Consider the following 19911-nt stretch of genomic DNA (forward strand, 5'->3'; position numbering starts at 1 on the left):
AATACCAGAAATGGATTGGCTTTTATAAAGGGGGTTTATTTGGTTACACAGTTACAGTCTTAAGGCCATAAAGTGTCCAAGGTAAGGCATCAAAAATTGGGTACCTTCACTGGAGGATGGCAAATGGTGTCCGGAAAACCTTTTAGCTGGGAAGGCACGTGTCTGGCATCTGCTCCAAAGTTCTGGTTTCAAAATGGCCTTCTCCCAGGACGTTCCTCTCTAGGCTGCAGTTCCTCAAAAACACCACTCTTAGTTGCTCTTGGGGCATTTGTCCTCTCAGCTTCTCAGGAGCAAAAGACTACTTTCAAAGGCCGTCTCCAAAATGTGTCTCTCAGCTATAGCTCCTCTCTTAACTCCTGTGTGTTCTTCAAAGTGTCCCTCTTGGCTGTAGCAAGCTCCCTCCTTCTGTCTGAGCTTATATAGTGCCCCAGTAAACTAATCAAGGCCCACACTGAATGGGCAGGGCTACATCTCAATGGAAATTATCTAATCAGAGTTATCACCTACAGTTGGGTGGGGCGCATCTCCATGGAAACACTCAAAGAATTACAATCTAATCAACACTAATACTTCTGCCCACACAAGATTGCATCAAAGATAATGGCATTTTGGGGGACATAATACATTCAAACTGGCACAAGACTTTCTAGTCATTGTATGTCATTAAATTTTAACTACAAATGTTAAACCTTTCTTCCTCTATCCTGCATCTTTCTATAAAACTTTATTTAAGCAAAAAAGAAGTGCATGGTTCTTGGTTATTCACCTCAGTCTCATGTTTTTTTTTTCTCTCTCATTGTACCAGTCTTGAACTTCTTAGCCCTCAGAGGCCACTCCTTTCACTCCCTTGGCCTGCTCTTGTTAACAGTGGAAGCAGACTCCTAAAGGCTGTGTTTCCAATTCCATGGTTCCCCAGTCGATGAAGGATCTAGGATTGGCCATTGCAAGTATTGGAGGGAGACTGGAGAATGGGGAGAAAGGAGATCCAAGGGTGTTTCTCCCCCTTTTTCTGCCTTTGGCAGCATCTCCTGCAATGGCTCAGTCTCCTCTGTAGTGCCAGCTCCCACCACCCAGGCCCACTGTGGTTTCATTTCCTATGGAGTGTCTGTGGCCCCTGGGCTCCAGTAGCACTAATGCTCCCTCTGCCACTCCAGCCTGGGGGTGACATCAACTTCCTGCCATTGCCAACCATTCCAACCATCCCCTCCCCATCCTGCTTGACTGCTCAACAATTTCATCACCTGTGTGACCAATTCCCCTGCATTGAACTCTCTCTGTTCTAAATACTCCAAGTGGATTCTGTGTTCCTGGAGGGCCCTGACACAGTGTCTTTCCCCAGGCTTTCTTCCCAGTCTTTGTAAAGTGCTCCCATCCCTCCCAGGAGCATATCAGTCTGTTTGTACTGGCCAAGTCCAAAACATTACATCCTTCCCCTAAACTGTATGCACATATTTATACATGTGTTGTATCCTACTCAGATCTTTAAAAAATTATAATCTTCTAAAGCACAAAACTTCAAAACCTACTGCTGTTGACCATCATGTTCAGTGATTTGGGCCCCTACCAGGCAGCTCGAATCCAGACCTCTGACCATCAAGCCTTATTTCCTGGCCGAGAGCTAAATTGGTCCACCCAGAGAAGTGTGCTTTTCTGATTGGTCTTTGCAGGGGGGTCAATTTTTTTATTTATTTGTCCAGAAGAAGTTTCTCTTTCTATTTGCACAAAGGCAATTTTTTTGCTGGAGGTGGCATAGTACCTGAGTCTTCCACTTTCCTAACCAGTTATGTGTAGTACTACAGATGTGGAGGCCTCCAATTGATTGTGTAAACTTCTCATGAGTAGCACAAGGGGACTAAGGATCTCATATTAAGAGGGACACTCAATCCTCTACAAGCCCATAGCATCTTGCATTATTAACTGTGGGTTCATCTGCCCTCCCCAATAGCGAGCTCCCAAGAGCAAGGCCTGTGTCTCTTTCAGTTTGGTATCTTCAGAGCTTAACAAAGTGCCTGACACATAGTGGGTGTTCAATAGATATTTGCTGAATGAAGACTGAAAGTTGCTTTACAGTTTACAAAGCAGTTTTATATGTTAGCACATGTAATGCTCACAGTAACTGGTGAAATAATCAAGGCAATTTTGCAGATAAGGAAACTGAGATTTAGATGAGCCAAGGCCACAGTCCTGATTAGTGATGCAGGAAGGACTTACCCTTCGGCCTACATATTTCTAGACCAATGTTCTATCACAGCTATCCAGAAGTTTCTTATTGTTTGAATAACAGAACACACAAAACCAGACAGATACCAAGGAAATGACAGTCACGTTTTACTGTTATTGGCCCTTTGGTCCTTTATCTTCTGAACACTTAACTAGATTTCCTTTTTATGATAGCAGACATTTATTTTGATCACAAATGCAATCCAAGAGTGAATAAATGAATGTATTATCTTTTAAACTGCTCTCCCTCACCAAGTTCCTTTAAATAGGAAAAAAGGTGCTAAATGTCTCTTCATAGCCTATTTGGCCATAGTTGTCCCACTTATGGTTTTAAAAACAGACTGTAACTTGGTCTTCCAAAATTTTTCTTGAAATACAGCTCACTCTGTTAAAGAAACTCTGGAGCACCAGTCCTACTGACATTGTCTATAGTCTCCAAAAGGTGAGGATGGTAACTGAGTTTAAGGCACCTGGGAGGGGCTTCAGCAAACTGAGGACGATCAGGAAACTGCATAGAGGCAAATCTTATCAACAAGATACCGGCTCCTTCGATTAAAGCAAGAAGAATGCCCCCATCGCAGCTGACCCAACCATGGCCACTGGTCCATGTCTTGCTGCCAGTGTGACACCTGTTAAGGCACCACTTGTGATGGAGTTCCAAGGATATTCTTTCCCTCTGACTTGAACCATACTGCAATCAATCATGGAAAACAGACTTCCCCAAACTGCAAAACTGCCTCCCAACTGTGGCTCTCTGGCTTTAATTGCTATCAAATGCCCTCATAGTCTGTGGTTTACTCTCATTGGGGAATTGCAAAAACCTTTGAAAGCTTGAAAGGTACTACCTCTGGTGGTACCCACTGTAAAGGCCCCACCACAGTCATCCACAATTCGCCAGGAGCAGGGTTCCCTGCTACTCTCCATCTTGACTGCACCGTGGCTAGCCTATGCTAATTTTGCACAAGACTTTTAACGAATTAGGAAGAAGCACCCCTTCTAGGGAGATAAATTACAAATGTTCCCTCTGAGAAAATGAAAGAGAAAAAGCCATTCCTTCCTACAGGCTAAGTCAGCTTACTAGGGTTCAGGGATCTTTGGTCAGCTGATTTGTGCAAAGCACACCCCACCCAACTGTGCATCCACCTGCATAACTACAGTGTGATTTGTTATTGTCTTTTCTGTAAACTGAAGTTCATGGATTCCTTTCGATTTACTTTTTAAATCACAAATGGCTTTCTTTATTAATTCTAATACCTGTTTATGCTGCAAAAATATTTTTCCAGGTTTTATTTTTGAGACTTTAAGATGTATTTAAGCTCAAAGCATTATTGAATGAACTCTTAATGGCAATGTTTTTATCAGCCTCACAATGATAAATTAAATTATTTTAAATTAGCTACCTTTTTATCACCATCATCTTCATATATTTATAACCCTGTCCAAGACAATTTTGAATAGATTTAGAGACTCTTTGCCATAAATCTACTGTCTAGAAAAGATAAATTTCCCTGCTCAGGAAATTAAGCTTGGCCTTTTTTTTTTTTTAAAACTAGTTGACCTGTAGGCATTTCTAATAGACTGAGAGATGAGCACATTGAATTTTACCAGCTGTCAATTTTTCATACTTTTTCTCACTTTATTTTTAATTCTCTTGTTTTCAAAATAGGAGATATACCAGATTTTAGAAGTCAAACCTAATCCATATACCATAATTGATATGCCTCCAGCAAGGCCTGCACTGTTCTTATTTCAGGGTCATTTTTGCAGATGTCAGAAACCGCTATCCCAGGCACATGAAAATGGTGATGTGTCTCTTAATATTAAATCCACAACAACAAAAGTAACTCTGCTAAATATTTTGCAATTTTCTTTGTTCTTCTCCTGAACTTCAAAAAGGAACCATGACTATATTCCCTGTTTTATGTTCCCCCCCCCCCTCCTTTACAATATCAGCTAGGGTCTCTTTCTTTATTCTTTTAACAGAATTGTTCCAGACGCTTCTGGGATTTATAAAATAATTTCCTTCATATTAATGTAAAAATTCTGTTGCTTCCCAACTCAATAGAAACTAAAGTTATGATTCCAATTTTATTTTTCTCTCTTCTCTTTCCAATCTTTACCTTATGTTCTTTTTATTTCACCTTTTCAATTTCTAAGCCTCAAGATCAATCTTTTCCCTCTGTTTCTCCATACCTCTCTCCAACTCTTGCACAAAATGGGTATTCAATAATTTCAAACATGTTCATGGTTATATTCTAATGTATGTTTCATTTGACACTTGGGTTTGTTAGCAACAAATCTGTCTTGGACGAGTTAAAATATTTTTTTTTCCCTCTCATGAAACTTTTACTACAATCATGGTTTAATTTGTATACACTTAGTATGAGAAAAAAAGATCAATTTTATTCACTAACATGCAAGTTTTCTTTGGAACCAACATTATTGGAATTAGAAAGGATTAATTCAAAAATAGATATCATATCTCAACTCTTGGTCTGAACTCAGCCAGAGCTTCATGTTGTCTGAATATTTAAGAACCCCATCAAAGTCCTTCTCTCATGTATTCCATATACCACAACCTACTATCAATTTTTCCAAAATCCCTCTTCCTGCATGGGTGTAATGGGTCTAATAAGAAGATAGTGGTTAGCTTCAACCTATTTATCGTCTCTTCTTGCCCCTCAGAGCCCAGAGCCCTCTTTTCTTTCTACCTTCTGTTTGTCATTTTTGTCACTGACACTTGCTAGACACTGTTCTCCCCTCTGCAGTTAGGCTGGTCTTAAAGAATTATACACGACGAAAATCTTCATCTATTGAAGGATAAAACCTTGACATTGATCTGATCAGATTTTTTGTTTTGTTTCCTTTTAATTACTCTGGCTATCAGCAGAAGAATTGGTGGAAAAAGGATGAGAAGTTAGTTAGGAGATCAATTGGGGGAAACTGCAATTGTCCAGAGAAAATTTAATCTGGGCCCTACATAGGCAATAGCAGAAGTATCTTAGAAGAAATGGATTTAAGAGACCCTAAGTGGTAAAACTGACAAGACTCAATGGCAGGGATGCAGGGGTCGAGAGAGAACAAGTTGTAGAGAATGACATCTGAGCGAACTTTGGTAACTGGACAGTGTCATTCTTTATGGAGATAAGAACACAGAAGAGCAACTTTTGGTGAAAAGATGATTCATTTGGTTTTAGTAAATACTTTCTTCTAGAAATTAACCCTTTGCTTCTGTTTTCACAATTCAATTCAAAGCTGACATATAGCAATTTTAGGTACAGTGAGATGCAGGGAAATTGATTTGGGCTTAGCGGTTAACTTTTGTGTTTGCCTTTGTTACCCTCGCAGGACAAAAAAAGGTGATAACTGATAAACAGAAATACAAGTCTGGAACTCTCAAGAAAGATCTGGTATAGAAATGTGGATTTGTGCCAGGTCCTTTGCACTGTTTATTAGCTATTATCTCTCAACCCCGATCCACTGTGCTTTGTGATGCTGGGATTCTGCCAACGATATTTCCCAGACAACTTTGCCAGCTAGCTTCCTGTTAAGTTTTGCACTAGAGAGCGACTGGAAAGCACAATGAGGAGACAAAGAACTTCCGTCTTCCCTTTGGCTTACTGTTTCTATAAGTAGCATTCTAGCAGTGGCACTTCACCCCAAGAACAATAATAGTTGGTTTCAGCCCTCAGTATCTTTTGGAAACCCCTATAACCAGCCTCATCTCAGGCCCTCAGGGATCCAGATGCAACTGGTCCTAATCACTCCTCAGAGGCCTAAGCCTCAGCTCTGCAGGTTCTAGGTTTTGACAGCCCCAATCTCTTCCCTTTGGTTACCCCAGAGAATCGTTGCTAGGGTTGGTAGCAACTTCTTTAGTAATTATCTCTGGGTTAGCTCGGTGCCCCCATTTTATTCTTTCAGCTCTCTAACACCTGTGTAATCAATTACCTAAATTAAGTTCCCTATGTTGAAATACTTAGTGTGGTTTCTTTTCTTCTCACTGGACAGTAACTGATATACCCTGTGTATATAAAAATCAATAATGAATTTCCCTACTATTCAGAAGCTCACAGACCAGTTAGGAGATGAAGATAGGCAAATAAATGTACCAGTTTCTATTCAAGATGGCCGACTCCCTCCCCTGACCATAATAAAAAGATAGCAAAGGAATTAGAGCTATAAATTCCAAAAATAAAGAGAATAGGGGAGAAAGGCAATACATCAGCAGAGCATTTCAATAAACTTCTAGAAGTTAGAAGACTTGTAACTGATGAAGTAGGGCAGAGGAAACCCCAGCCTGGAATACTGTGGGTAGAAGGCTGTGGATAAGGTTGGAGAGAGTCTGCCCAGCAGAGCTCATAGAGACGGTAAGCTCAGAAATGCCAATTACCATGGAAGCCAAGAGTGCGAGACCAGGCTGAAAACAGAGATTAATTTAATGTCCATAGATTGGCTTCCTCTCCATCCCCACCTCCTTGAGCTGAATGCTCAGAAGCCAGGAAACCCCAAATCCCCCAGCACCACGAAAAGTAAAAATGATTTATCTCCAATGAAGGAGGATGAGCTTCCAGAGAAGAACCAAAACCAGCAGTGTGAATATTGCTGCTGCCCAGCAAATCTCTTCCCATTCTAGAACGTAGGTATCTCCCAGCTTAACAGAAGGCTCCCTGGCCGCTCACTTTCATATGAAGACTGCTGGTCAAGAAATCTCACTCACATCCACAGAAATCTAATTTCTAGTGCATAATTTTTCTTGTTTAAAAAATCAAATACATTTGCATGATTTTGAATCAAAAAAGCAAATAATATAAAAAGAATATAGTGAAAATACCATCTCACTTTTCCTCATCCAGCCAAGTCAACCTGCTCTCATTTCAGTGGTGATTTCTTATATATCCTTCAGGAGTCTTTATGTAAACACAAGAAAATATAAAATATCCAACTTTTCATTAAAAATTAGCATACAATACACACTTCTGCATCTTGTCTTTTTGTCTGTTTACTTAGTACACAGAGAACATCATTATGTTTTGTAGATTAACTCTAATTGATTTACTGGGTTTGCTATTGATAAATATTTGGGTTGTATCCCATCTTTTACTATTAAAAACAATGCCTCAATTAAATGCTATTGTATATAAAAATTTTCCAAAGTGCTATTGAATCATCATTAAATGAAAATGGACAAAGATGGTAACCAGAATTTGAGGAAAAACATACTATGGCAAAAAAAAAAAAAAAAAATCCAGATAAACAAACAAGAAAAAAAACCAGAAAATTCATGATCAAAAAATAATTACCTTTTAAAACTCAATTATCTTTAAATTTGAATAGATAGCACATCCATTAAAAACGACACAGAGAATAAAACTGTCAGAGACTAAGAAGAGTCATAGAAATTAAAACTATAATTGTTGGGGGGAAACAGTCAATAGAAGGATCAGAAAATAAAATTATCTCCCAAAAAGAACAATCTATACACACACACACACAGATATATATATATACATGAAAAACAAGAGACATAGAAGATCAACCCAGGAAGTCCAACATTCTACTGATAGAAATTACAGGAAAAGAGAACAGAAAAAAGAGAAAGGATGAAGTAACATTCTAGCAGAAGTTACAATAGACTGAGGAATAAAAATAGTGGTAAGTGTGCTAAATCAGCTTCTGGTCCGGCAGTAATACACAAAGTCGCAAACTGATAAATCAAAACTGGTAACTATGAATTATCTGTGGCTTAAAACAATAGCAACTATTTATTTTGCTCACAAATCTCCAATTTGGGAAGGGCTTGGCAGTAGCTTGTTTCTGTGCCACACAGCATCAACTAGAAGGCTCAATTAGGACCTGAGCATCCACTTTCAACATGGTTCATGCGCATGTATGACAACTGGTGTTGATTATCATACGGGAGCTTAGCCAGGACTCCAGGGCTGAGCGCCAAGGCCACAGTTCTTTTCCACATAAGCTACTCTACATGCAGCTCGGGCTTCCTCACAGTATAGTGGCTAGGTTCCAAGAACAAGAGTTCCAAGACACAAGGCAGAATTCATGACATTTTATGATCTAGTCACATAACATTACTTCCACAATACTCTCTCGGTCAAGACAGTCAAAAGGGTCTGCCAAGGTTCAAAGGGAGGGGACATAAACTCCACCTCATGATAGAAGAATAGCAAGTTGCTAGGGAGCATGTAGGACAGGAGATACTGTTGTGGGCATCTTGGGAAGATGTAATCTGCCAAAATGACTTTAGCATATTTGTGGTGTTTGAAACTATGTACCCCAGAAAATCATGTTCTTAAAGCTAATCCATTCCTATGGGTGTAAACCTATTGTGAGTTGGACCTTTTGATTAGGTTACTTCAGTTAAGGCATGGGCCAGGGTGGGTCTTAATCCTCTTACTGAAGTCCTTTATAAGAGAATGAAATTCAGACAAAGAGAGAGAAAGTCACAGGATCAAGAAGCTGTAAGCAAGGAAACCCAGAAGAGAAGGGAGAGACCAGCAGATACCACCATGTGCCTTGCCATGTGACAGAGGAGTCCAGGATCACTGGCAGCCCATATTCAGGAAGAAAGCATCACTCCAATGATACCTTGATTTGGACGTTTTCACAGCCTCAACACTATAAGCTTGTAACCTAATAAATTCCCATTGTTAAAAGCCAACCCATTTTATAGTTTACCGCTTTTAGTTTGCCTCTAGCAAACTAAAACTGTGTTATTTGAGGATATGAAGAAAACCACCAGAGGAGCTAAATACAGAATTAGTTTGAAAGAATTAAGAAAGGTTGACACTGGAGGACGGCACGAGGGATGAAATACAGTGGGGTGCGAACTATTGTTTTTTATACCAAGCTTCTGTTGTTTCTTTTTTTAATCAAGCGCATGTATTAGTGTGATAAATTCCTTAAAAATTGTTTTTAGAAAATATAAATGTAACTAATAGCAGTCCTCTCACCTTCATGAGTTGACATATTTGGTCTCATAACAGAATGCTGGAACCCAGAGTCCTCACTGGTTTCCATAAGTAAAACAATAACTCTAAATCTGGTGATTTTCTTCCCACCGATGTACCCTTAGGCCACCTCTATCCATTGCAAGTTGTGATTAATGCTGCCATAAATTTCAGAATGCAAATGTCTATTTGTGTCCCTGCTTTCAGTTCTTCCAAGTATACACCACATAACAGGGTTGCAGGATCATATGGCAACCCTATAACCATATGTGCTGGTTTGGACATATTATGGCCCCAAAAATGCCATTATCTTTGATGCAATCTTGTGGGGCAGATTAATCTTTTTGATTAAGGTGTGATCTTTCGATTGGGTGTTTCCATGGAGATATGACCCACCCAACAGTGGGTGATGACTTTGACTGGATAATTTCCATGGAGGTGTTACCCTGCCCATTCAGGGTGGGTCTGAATTAAATCACTGGAGCCATATAAATGAGCTGACAAACAGAAGGAATGCAGTGCAGCCGTGAGTGACAAACAACTGAGAGTGACATTTTAAAGAGGAGATGCAGCTAAGAGAGGACAAAATGCCCCAAGAGCAACATTTTGGAGAACGCCATTTTGAAACACAACCTAGGAGCAAGCAGACACCAGCCACGTGCCTTCCCAGCTAACAAAGGTTTTCCGGATGCCATTGGCCATCCTTCAGTGAAGGTACCTGATTGTTGATGCCTTACCTTGGACACTTTATGGCTTTAAGACTGTAACTGTGTAACCAAATAAACCCCCTTTATAAAAGCCAATCCATTTCTGGTATTTTGCATGATGGCAGCATTAGCAAACCAGAATACCCTCCCTCCTGTGGAACCACAACACTACCCTCCAGAGGGGCTGCACCGTTCTACTTCCCTACCAACAGTGAATAGGTATATCCTTCTCTCCACATTTCTCCAGGACTTGTATCTTTTTTTGCTGGTTTGGATGTATTATGTTCACCAAAATGCCATGTTCTTTAATGCAATCTTGTGGAGGCAGACGTATTAGTGTTGATTAGGTTGGAATCTTTGGGTTAGGTTGTCTCCATGGAGATGTGACCCACCCAACTGTGGGTAATACCTCTGATTAGATTATTTCCATGGAGTTGTGGCCCTGCCCATTCAGCATGGGTCTTGATTAGTTTACTGGAGCCCTATAAGAGCTCAGACAGAAGGAGCTCAGTGCTGCAGCTGAGAGACACATTTTGGAGATGGCCACTGAAAGCAGAGTTTTGCTGATGCTTTGGAGATACTGGCCCAGAGTCTGCCCTGAGAAGTTAAGCCTAAAGACATTTTGGAGAATGCCATTTTGAAACATAACCTGGGAGCAAGCAGACCAAAAAGGAATGGTTAACTCTAAGGAAATTAGGAAACACTTACCAGAAGGAAGGAATAGTTTATTATGTGTAGAAGGATTTTCAGATAGATGGAAAGGGCTTAGAAATGGTAAAACTAGAGTGTCTTATGAAACCTGTATTTGTGGAGTATAAAGGGCAAAAGGAGAAAATGTGAGAAATGAGACTAAAAAAGTTGATAAGAGTTAGATCATGATGGTCCTTTTATATGAGGCTGAGGAGCTGGACTTGAGGCCACCATCCAGGACTGAAAGTTTAAATGCCTATAAATGCCAAACAAATCATATAAATAAGCAAAATGAGACCATGTAAATGAGAAAAAAGAGAGGAAGTGCAGAACCCTATGGAAACTGGTGGAGACATGCCCTTCTAAATGGGACAGTACAATTATTTTCATACAGAATGCAAAGTTAGCATTACCAGAGCTTTCAATCTTTTAACAGTAGCAGAATATCCAGATTTTTCTTGAATTTTCCCAATCTTTAAATGTTGGGCTATTATTACATGCTTTTTCAGACTCAGAGTATGTGTTTTTTTGTTTTGTTTTGTTTTGTTTTGTTTTAAAAAGAAGCTTGAAAGCTGCATTCAGCCAACAGAGCACAGGTTTTCAACTCTTCTACTGGCAAAACTATTATAAAATTTTTAGACAGGGAGGACCATGGTCGGATCTGAAGTTTTAAAGATTGCTCTAGTGGTAGGATGTAGGATGGATTGATTGGGGGAAAGAGAAACTGGACATAGAGAGATAAATTTAAAGGCTCTTGCAATAAATCAGGAGGAGACATGCAAAAGTCCAAACTAAGGCCCAATGCTTTCTCCTTTTTTTCTCTTTTTTTATTAGAGAAGTTGTAGGTTTACAGAAAAATCATGCATAAGATACATAAAACACAGAGTTCCCATACACCACCCTATTATTAACACCTTGCTTTAGTATGGAATATTTATATAATTCATGAACATACATTTTTATAACTGTACTATTAACTATATTTGTACTATTAATTATAGTCTATCATTTACAATAGAGGTCGCTGTGTGTACAGTCTTGTTTTTTTTCTAGTAACTTATATATAACCTAAAATTTCCCCTTTTAACCACATTCACATATATAATTCAGTGCTGTTAATTACATATGCAATGTTGTGCTACCATCACCACCATCCATGACCAAAACTTTACAATCAACTCAAAAAGCAACTCTGTACAACTCGAGCATTAACTCCCCATTTCCTACTCCCAGCCTGGTCCCAGGCAATCTACACTCCAGATTCTAACTGTATGAGTTTGTTTATTCTAATTATTTCATATCAGTGAGACCATACAATATTTGTGCTTTTGTGCCTGGTTTATTTCACTCAATATTTCTGATACCAGATGTCACATATATCAAAACTTCATTCCTTTTTACGGATGAATAGTATTCTACTGTACATATAAAGCACATTTCATTTACCCATTCATCAGTTGACGGACACTTGGGTTGCTTCCATCTTTTGGCAATTGAAGGCACAATGCTTTTTAATCAATTACTTTCAATGCAGGGAGGTGAAATGGTCTTGAGCATTTCTCTCCAGAATTCAACCCCAGATGAATTGTCTTATTTCCGTAAATCTTGGGTGTTACATACATTTTCAGATACAGAGTGGGTTTATCTCTTCATTACTTTCCATAACTTCCATTTTTTTTCTCATAAATGTACTTGCCAGTAGTAATAAAAGGGAGGCTTTAGAAAGGCAGCTTTTGAACTCTACCCTCTGCTTCTGTATTATGTCAGTTATAGAAGTAAACAGATATTTTCTGCAAATGGCTTCCATGTGCCCACATCTCTGAAAATAAAATAAACAGTGCAGGCCATGAAATTAGAGTGCTTTAAACAGAGCATTCCAACTGGGGAAATCATCTATATATGAACCTTATTTTTATAGTCATTTAAAGTTGCCCTTAATCTAGCTATCAAATTAACTTTTAAAAAGGAGAAAATGGGGGAAGAGAAAGAAGTGGGCAGAAAAGAAAAAGAGAGAGAGATTACCTAATCTAGTTTTCTATTATACCTAATACTTCCATTTCTATTTGCTAAGAGAGAGTATATATCACTGGCACAAAATTATCACATCTAGGCAACAGAGAGAAAAATTTACCCACTTTCAGTATAATTTTAAGATTTTTCTGAACCAAATCTGTGCAAGACTTACCAAGTACTATCCTTGTCTCATGTTCAAACAAATTACGTCAGTGAGAAGCCACATTGCCTAGTTCCCTAGACAGGACTTGTCAGATTCTGGCCAAGCTTAGCCCCATCCCATCCCACCAGTTCACAAAGCAAGCCTGGGCAGCAAGCCTGTTCTGCTTGTCCCCAGAACCAAAAGGAAATGAGATACTACATCAACAACACATTTTGTACCACGCAAGCTTTGAAGACAGTGCAGGCGTCAGTGATATTAGCAGCCATTTGTAATCCTGACCAGAACATGAATAAATGAAGGACTTGCAACCAGGAAGAGGAGCTTGGGCCTGCTTTCCCACCAAGTCTTGGGCTTTGGGATGTGCTCCCACTTTTCCCAAGCTTTTTCACCTTTGGTGAAGATATGTATGGATATAACCCTGGAACCAGAAACCCAACTCTCACTCCTGTAAAATTCCCTTTCTCCATGGAGATAAAAGTCAACACTCCCACCCACCATGTGTGTTTGGGAGAAGCTTTTTCCTGCTTCTATCTGTGGGGCCTCAGCTAAAGAGGATATCATTCCTATCTCTGAGATCTGAGTAAAGAGAAATTCCTTTGAATCCTTCTGGAGTTGTGATGAGCGGAGATGTGTTCCAGATAGCCTGAGTTGAAAATTGGAACATATTTTCTCATAGAAACAATGATTAGCTTCCCAGGCAAGTTCATAAAATCCTATTTTAACCCATCAAGTTCTCAAAATACTCTGGAAATTTCTATGTAATCCATCTGTCCCATTTTTCCCAGCTGTTTTTCTTTTTTTAACTGACTAGCATAGATAAGATCCTGCTTGGCTGGATACTCCAACTCTCTCCACTCAAATTTACAAAGACCCATCTATGTGATCCAACTGATACTAAAAAACTATATACACTCAGCTGATGAGTTTTGCTTACTCTACCTCAGGCCACTGACAGAGTGTGGATATGTTCTACAGCTCTTTTCTTTCCTACTATTCTGATAATCTTCAGCTTTGGGGAACAATTTGAGGCCTCTTTTACAAATGGTGACCCACCAGAGATAGACTCATTTGTCTTTGTGATATCAGTCAATTAATGGGAAAAGAATATATTGTTTATTAGATGGAGTTGAGAAAATTGCTTACTATTTGAAGAAAAATAAATCACTCTTTTGAATCTTAAGATTCCCCACCCTCTGTACACAGAAGGGAAAAAGAGGGGAGAGAAATATATCAAGCCCTTGAAAAACAAGATGAATAGACTAGGCAAATTCAAGAGAGCTTGGCAAGTCTCAGTGGTGTGAGCAGGTGACCTTCTGCTATACAATCTACAGGTGGCATGTGGTGTGTCCTTGAAGGGTGATGAATGATTTCCAAGCATTGGTTTGGTTCCCACTGGCTCCCTCAAGAAAGCCATCAGAGAACCTCATCAGTCTGCTAATGTTGATCTGACTCCTCTACCTCGCCCGCCTTGTCATTAATCCTCACCTCCGAATTTTTATCTAAGTAATGCCCCAGGTCCCCTAGCCCAGATGTCCTCCACTGGTCCCCCTAGGGGCACACATGAGGTAATTTCATCCTTCCTCATGACTCAAGAGTCTTGCCAATCATAATGATATGGTATAAATTCCATACCTAGAATGCTTCAGGTCCTCTCTTCCCCTCATTTGGGGGAAGTAAAAACAAAACAAAGCAACAACAACAAAAAACACTGAGACTTGGTTATGTCTTCCTGTTTTCATTTCCATCAAAATAATGCTGTTTCTCAAGGCAATGAGGATGCCTTGAATAACATAGGAAAAAGTCACAAGGCATAAAAACTACAAAGATTATTGTTTCTAGATATTGTGGCTTCCCATCAGTAATCCTCATTGTCCTTGTATGACCATATAGCAAAGGGAGTTCATGCCCTTCTGGTTAGAAAAATGCTGGGAAAAATCTCTGATTTGTCCAACTAAATTCTCCCATTCAACCTGATCAAGCACCCTGGTTAGGAAAATGGGGTACTATGAGAAGCTCATCCCATGGTAAAGAAAGTCAGCCTCACCAAAACCACATATTTGGAAAAGATAAGTGTCAAAAATTATCCAAAAGAATATGGAAGCACTTTTTGAGGCAGATAAAATAAGTGTTTACTGATAGAGAGGTGTGGAATTTAGTTAGTCCTCTAGAGCAACTAGCAAATAGACAAGAATAACTAGTAAATAGCCTGGAACAACTGTTGGGGGGACATCTGTGACTGGACACACATTGTACACCAGCCTGGGATGGTGGAACAGCTGAGATCACAGCATAGAACTGTAAGTAAAGCTCACCAAACTGCAGAGCTGGTGCCCGTGCCCTACTGGCATGGCAGGCTGAGCTGAAACAGTTCCTCGTGAAAAAAGAAGCAGGTTACCTGGAGCAAGGGAAAGTAACTCAACCAAGTGCCAACTGCAGTTTTAATGAACAAATTTGGACTACTGAATACAAGCTATGAGCACAGATAAATGCAGAGCAACAGGAAAGGAAACTGAGTTTCTTCCCAACAGAGAGGAGTCAGGGCTGATGAGAAAAAAATACATAAATAAATAAAAACAGAGGCTTTTGGAGGTGGCTGAGCTCAGAATACTGGAAAACAGCTGTGTCCCAAGAAAAGGGGCACAGAGAACTGGGTACCAACACCGGTCTACTGGCAAAACTGGGGATCTGGGGACTGACTATGAAAAGGGGCTTTCTCTCTTTATTCTTCTCATTTGCTCCCATTCTGAGTAGCTCATTAGAGAAAGCCACAGGCATTTTCAGTTGTCAGCACTGACCCAGGCCAAGGGTGGAGTTAACCGAGTCAGAGAGACAAAAGAGAAATTCAAGTGTAGAAGATAATTCTCTAAAGGGTGTATCTTCCTTAAGAAAAGGGGGACTGGGCCCAGCTCAAGTGGCTGCCCTCCCACAGAGAACTCAGACCCTTGGGACTGGGGGGAAAAAAAAAAACAGAAATAGCTTAAGCTTGGCTTCTGACACTCTCAGCCCCTGGTCAGGACAGGGTCCACTGAGAATTAAAGGTGCCACACCTCTTTACACCAGTGAAGAGCTGCGGGCTGACAAGTGCCACCTGCTGAGCTGGATAAGGAAAGTACAGAGTCTAGAGGGGTCACAGGAAAGTCTGAAAACTAACCAGGTTTCACCCTCAGGGAAACCTGATACTGAATAGAGCCTTTTTCTGAGAGCTGGGCCCATCTGGTCTGGGAAAATCTGATTGGGGTAATCAAGGAAACCAGATACCTAGACAATGGAAAACTACAAATCACACTACAAAAAAATGAAGATATGACCCAGTCAAAGAACAAACTTACACTTCAACTGAGATACAGGAATTTAAACAACTAATTATCAATCCAAAAAATCTCCTAAATCAATTCAAAAATCAAATCAACAATTTGAGGGAAGATATGGAAAAAGAGATGAAGGATATAAAGAAGATATTGGGTGAACATAAGGAAGAACTTGAAAGGTTGAAAAAACAATTAGCAGAACTTATGGGAGTGAAAGGCACAATACAAGAGATGAAAAACACAATGGAGACACACAACAGGAGATCTCAAGAGGCAGAGGAAAATGCTCATGAATTAGAGTACAAGACATCTGAAATTCTATACACAAAAGAACAGATAGAGAAAAGAATGGAAAAATATGAGCAGAGTCTCAGGGAATTGAATGACAACATAAGCATATGAATGTATGTGTCTTGGGTGTCCCAGGAGGAGAAGAGGAGAGAAAAGGGGCAGAAACAATAATGGAGGAAATAATCACTGAAAATTTCCCATCTCTTATGAAAGACATAAAATTACAGATCCAAGAAGCCCAGCGTACCCCAAATAGAATAGATCTGAATAGATCTATTCCAAGACACTTAATCAGATTATCAAATGCCCAAGAAAAAGAGAGAATTTGGAAAGCAGCAAGAGTAAAGCAATCCATTACATACAAAGGAAACTCGATAAGACTATGTGCAGATTTCTCAGTAGAACCCATGGAGGCAAGAAGGCAATGTTATGAAATATTTAAGACACTGAAAGAGAAAAACTGCCAACCAAGAATTCTATATCCAGCAAAACTGTTCTTCAAAAATGAGGGAGTCTTGGGAAGACGGTTGCTGCAAAGGAGAGGCTAGGCCTCCCTGTATTTGTGCCTAAGAGTCTCCTCCTGAATGCCTCTTTGTTGCTCAGATGTGGCCCTCTCTCTCTGGCTAAGCCAACTTGAAAGGTGAAATCACTGCCCTCCCCCCTACGTGGGATCAGACACCCAGGGAAGTGAATCTCCCTGGCAACGTGGAATATGACTCCCGGGGAGGAATGTAGACCCGGCATCGTGGGATGGAGAACATCTTCTTGACCAAAAGGGGGATGTGAAAGGAAACGAAATAAGCTTCAGTGGCAGAGAGATTCCAAAACGAGCCGAGAGATCACTCTGGTGGGCACTCTTACGCACACTTTAGACAACCTTTTTTAGGTTCTAAAGAATTGGGGTAGCTGGTGGTGGATACCTGAAACTATTAAACTACAACCCAGAACCCATGAATCTCGAAGACAATTGTATAAAAATGTAGCTTATGAGGGGTGACAATGGGATTGGGAATGCCATAAGGACCAAACTCCACTTTGTCTAGTTTATGGATGGATGTGTAGAAAAGTAGGGGAAGGAAACAAACAGACAAAGGTACCCAGTGTTCTTTTTTACTTCAATTGCTCTTTTTCACTCTAATTATTATTCTTGTTATTTTTGTGTGTGTGCTAATGAAGGTGTCAGGGATTGATTTAGGTGATGAATGTACAACTATGTAATGGTACTGTAAACAATCGAAAGTACAATTTGTTTTGTATGACTGCGTGGTATGTGAATATATCTCAATAAAATGATGATTAAAAAAAAAATGAGGGAGAGTTTAAAATAGTCTCAGACAGACAGACACTGAGAGAGTTTGTGAACAAGATACCTGCTCTACAGGAAATACTAAAGGGAGCATTACAGACAGATAGGAAAAGACAGGAGAGAGAGGTTTTGGAGCACAATACTGGGTGATGGTAGCATAATAAAGTAAGTACACTGAACAAAGATGACTGTGAGTACAGTTGAAAGAGGAAGGTTAGGAGCATGTAGGACACCAGAAGGAAAGATAGAAGATAAAGACTGGGACTGTATAACTTAGTGAAGACTAGAGTGGTCAATGATTGCGATTAAATGTACAAATATGTTTTTACATGAGGGAGAATAAATGAATGTTAACTTTGCAAGGTATTAAAAATGGGGTGGTATTGGGGAAAAAAAACAATCAATGCAAAGTAGAGTCTATAGTTAAGAGTAACATTGTAATTTGCTTCCAATAATTGTAACAAAGGCAATATACTAAAGCTAAATGTCTATAAGAGGGAGATATAAGGGAGAGGTATGGGATTCTTGGCATTGGTGGTGTTGTCTGACTTTCTATCATATTTTATTTTAATTTTATATTTTCTTCTGTTTCTTTTTAGTAGTCATTATCTCTCTCTCACAACTGTTTGGTTTTTTTTTTTTTTTTTTGTCTCTCCTTCTTTCTTTGTGGAAGAAATGGAAGTGTCCTTATATAGACAGTAGTGGTGAATGCATAACTATGTGATTACACAGGGAACAAGTGATTGTATACTTAGGATGGAAGGTATGGTATGTGAATAAAACTGTCTAAAAAATAAACAGAGGGATACAAGTGCTGGAGAAAATGTGGAGAGAGGGATGTACCCATTCCCTTTAGGTAGAGAGGTAGAATGGTGCAGCCCATCTGGAGGGCAATGTGGTGCTTCCACAGGAAGCTAAGTATGGGGTTGCCATATGGTCCTGCAGCCCTGTTATTGGGTATATTGGGACACAAATGGACATATGCACAATGGGGTTTATGGTGTCAGTATTCATGATCAGCAGTAGACAGAGGTGGCTTAAGGGTACATCCACTGATGAACAGAATGGTGAAATGTGATATATACATACAATGGAATATTGAGCTGCTACAAGAAGGGGTGAACTTGTGAGGTGAATGGACATTGAGGATAGTATGTTGAATGAAATAAACCAGAAATGAAAAGAAAAACCTTATAATGCCTCACTAATATGGACTAACTATAATGTACAAACTCAGAATTGAGTCTAAGAGCATAGGTTATCAGGGCAAGGCTTATTGCAAGGGTTCCTAGACTGTAAGCTCTTACAGCAGTTACATCTATTCCTGCGCTGTAATGGTTATTTCTAGATATGAGATGCTGAGCTCTTTGTGTATAACCTGGTCTGTCTCTGGAACCTTGGGTGCTTATGAGACACCTATGTCTCAGAGCCACAGTCCAGCAGCTGTGAATGTCAGCATTACCCCATACAGCAAATGTTAAGGGGTCTGAAAAGAGAGATCAGACTTCAATTAGAGATATGAACAAGGTGGACTTGGTTGGGACTAAGGTAAATCAAACTAAAGGGTAAAGGATGATATTGATGGTGTTTTCAAAACTTCAACTTCTGTGTGAAACAAAAGAGATGTTTATTAGGCGCAAAATCTATATTTTTGGTAACATGCGGTATAATTTAACTTGTATGTTCAGTTTATTCAAACAACATAATTACATGGAATGTTGAATACGGAGTGAAATCTGGTTGGTTTGTACACATTACTGTGAAGCCCCAATACATTCCAGAGGATGTGGGCAGAGAACAAAAATGTATTTGCAAAGCCGCCTTGAGGGACTGGGGGAAATTGTGGAAATATTAAATTTCTCCACCTGGGGAATTAATGATATTCTCACAAGCATTGGGGGCTACCAATTTAGAAGTCTTGAGCCCTCAATCTTGGGGTTTGCCCTTATGAAGCTTGTTACTGCAAAGGAGAGGCTAAGCCTACTTATATTTGTGCCTAAGTGTCACCCCCAGAGAACTTCTTTTGTTGCTCAGATATGGCCTGTTTCTCTAAGCCAACTCCGCAGGTAAATTCACTGCCCTCCCCCACTACATAGGACATGACTCCCAGGGGTGTAAATCTCCCTGGCAATGTGGGACATGACTCATGGGGATGAGCCTGGCCCTGGCACTGTGGGATTGAGAAAGACTTCTTGGACCAAAAGGGGGAAGGGAAATGAAACAAGATAAAGTTTCAGTGGCTATGAGA

The 19911-nt window shown here is 39.8% G+C and overlaps 1 pseudogene; it reads right to left on the bottom strand.

The window, feature by feature from the left end:
- Positions 1-2633: 2633 nt before the first annotated feature.
- On the bottom strand, positions 2634-3144 carry LOC119542883 (annotated as a pseudogene).
- Positions 3145-19911: the final 16767 nt, after the last annotated feature.

Source organism: Choloepus didactylus, chromosome 8, assembly GCF_015220235.1.
Source record: "Choloepus didactylus isolate mChoDid1 chromosome 8, mChoDid1.pri, whole genome shotgun sequence".
Taxonomy (NCBI): domain Eukaryota; kingdom Metazoa; phylum Chordata; class Mammalia; order Pilosa; family Megalonychidae; genus Choloepus; species Choloepus didactylus.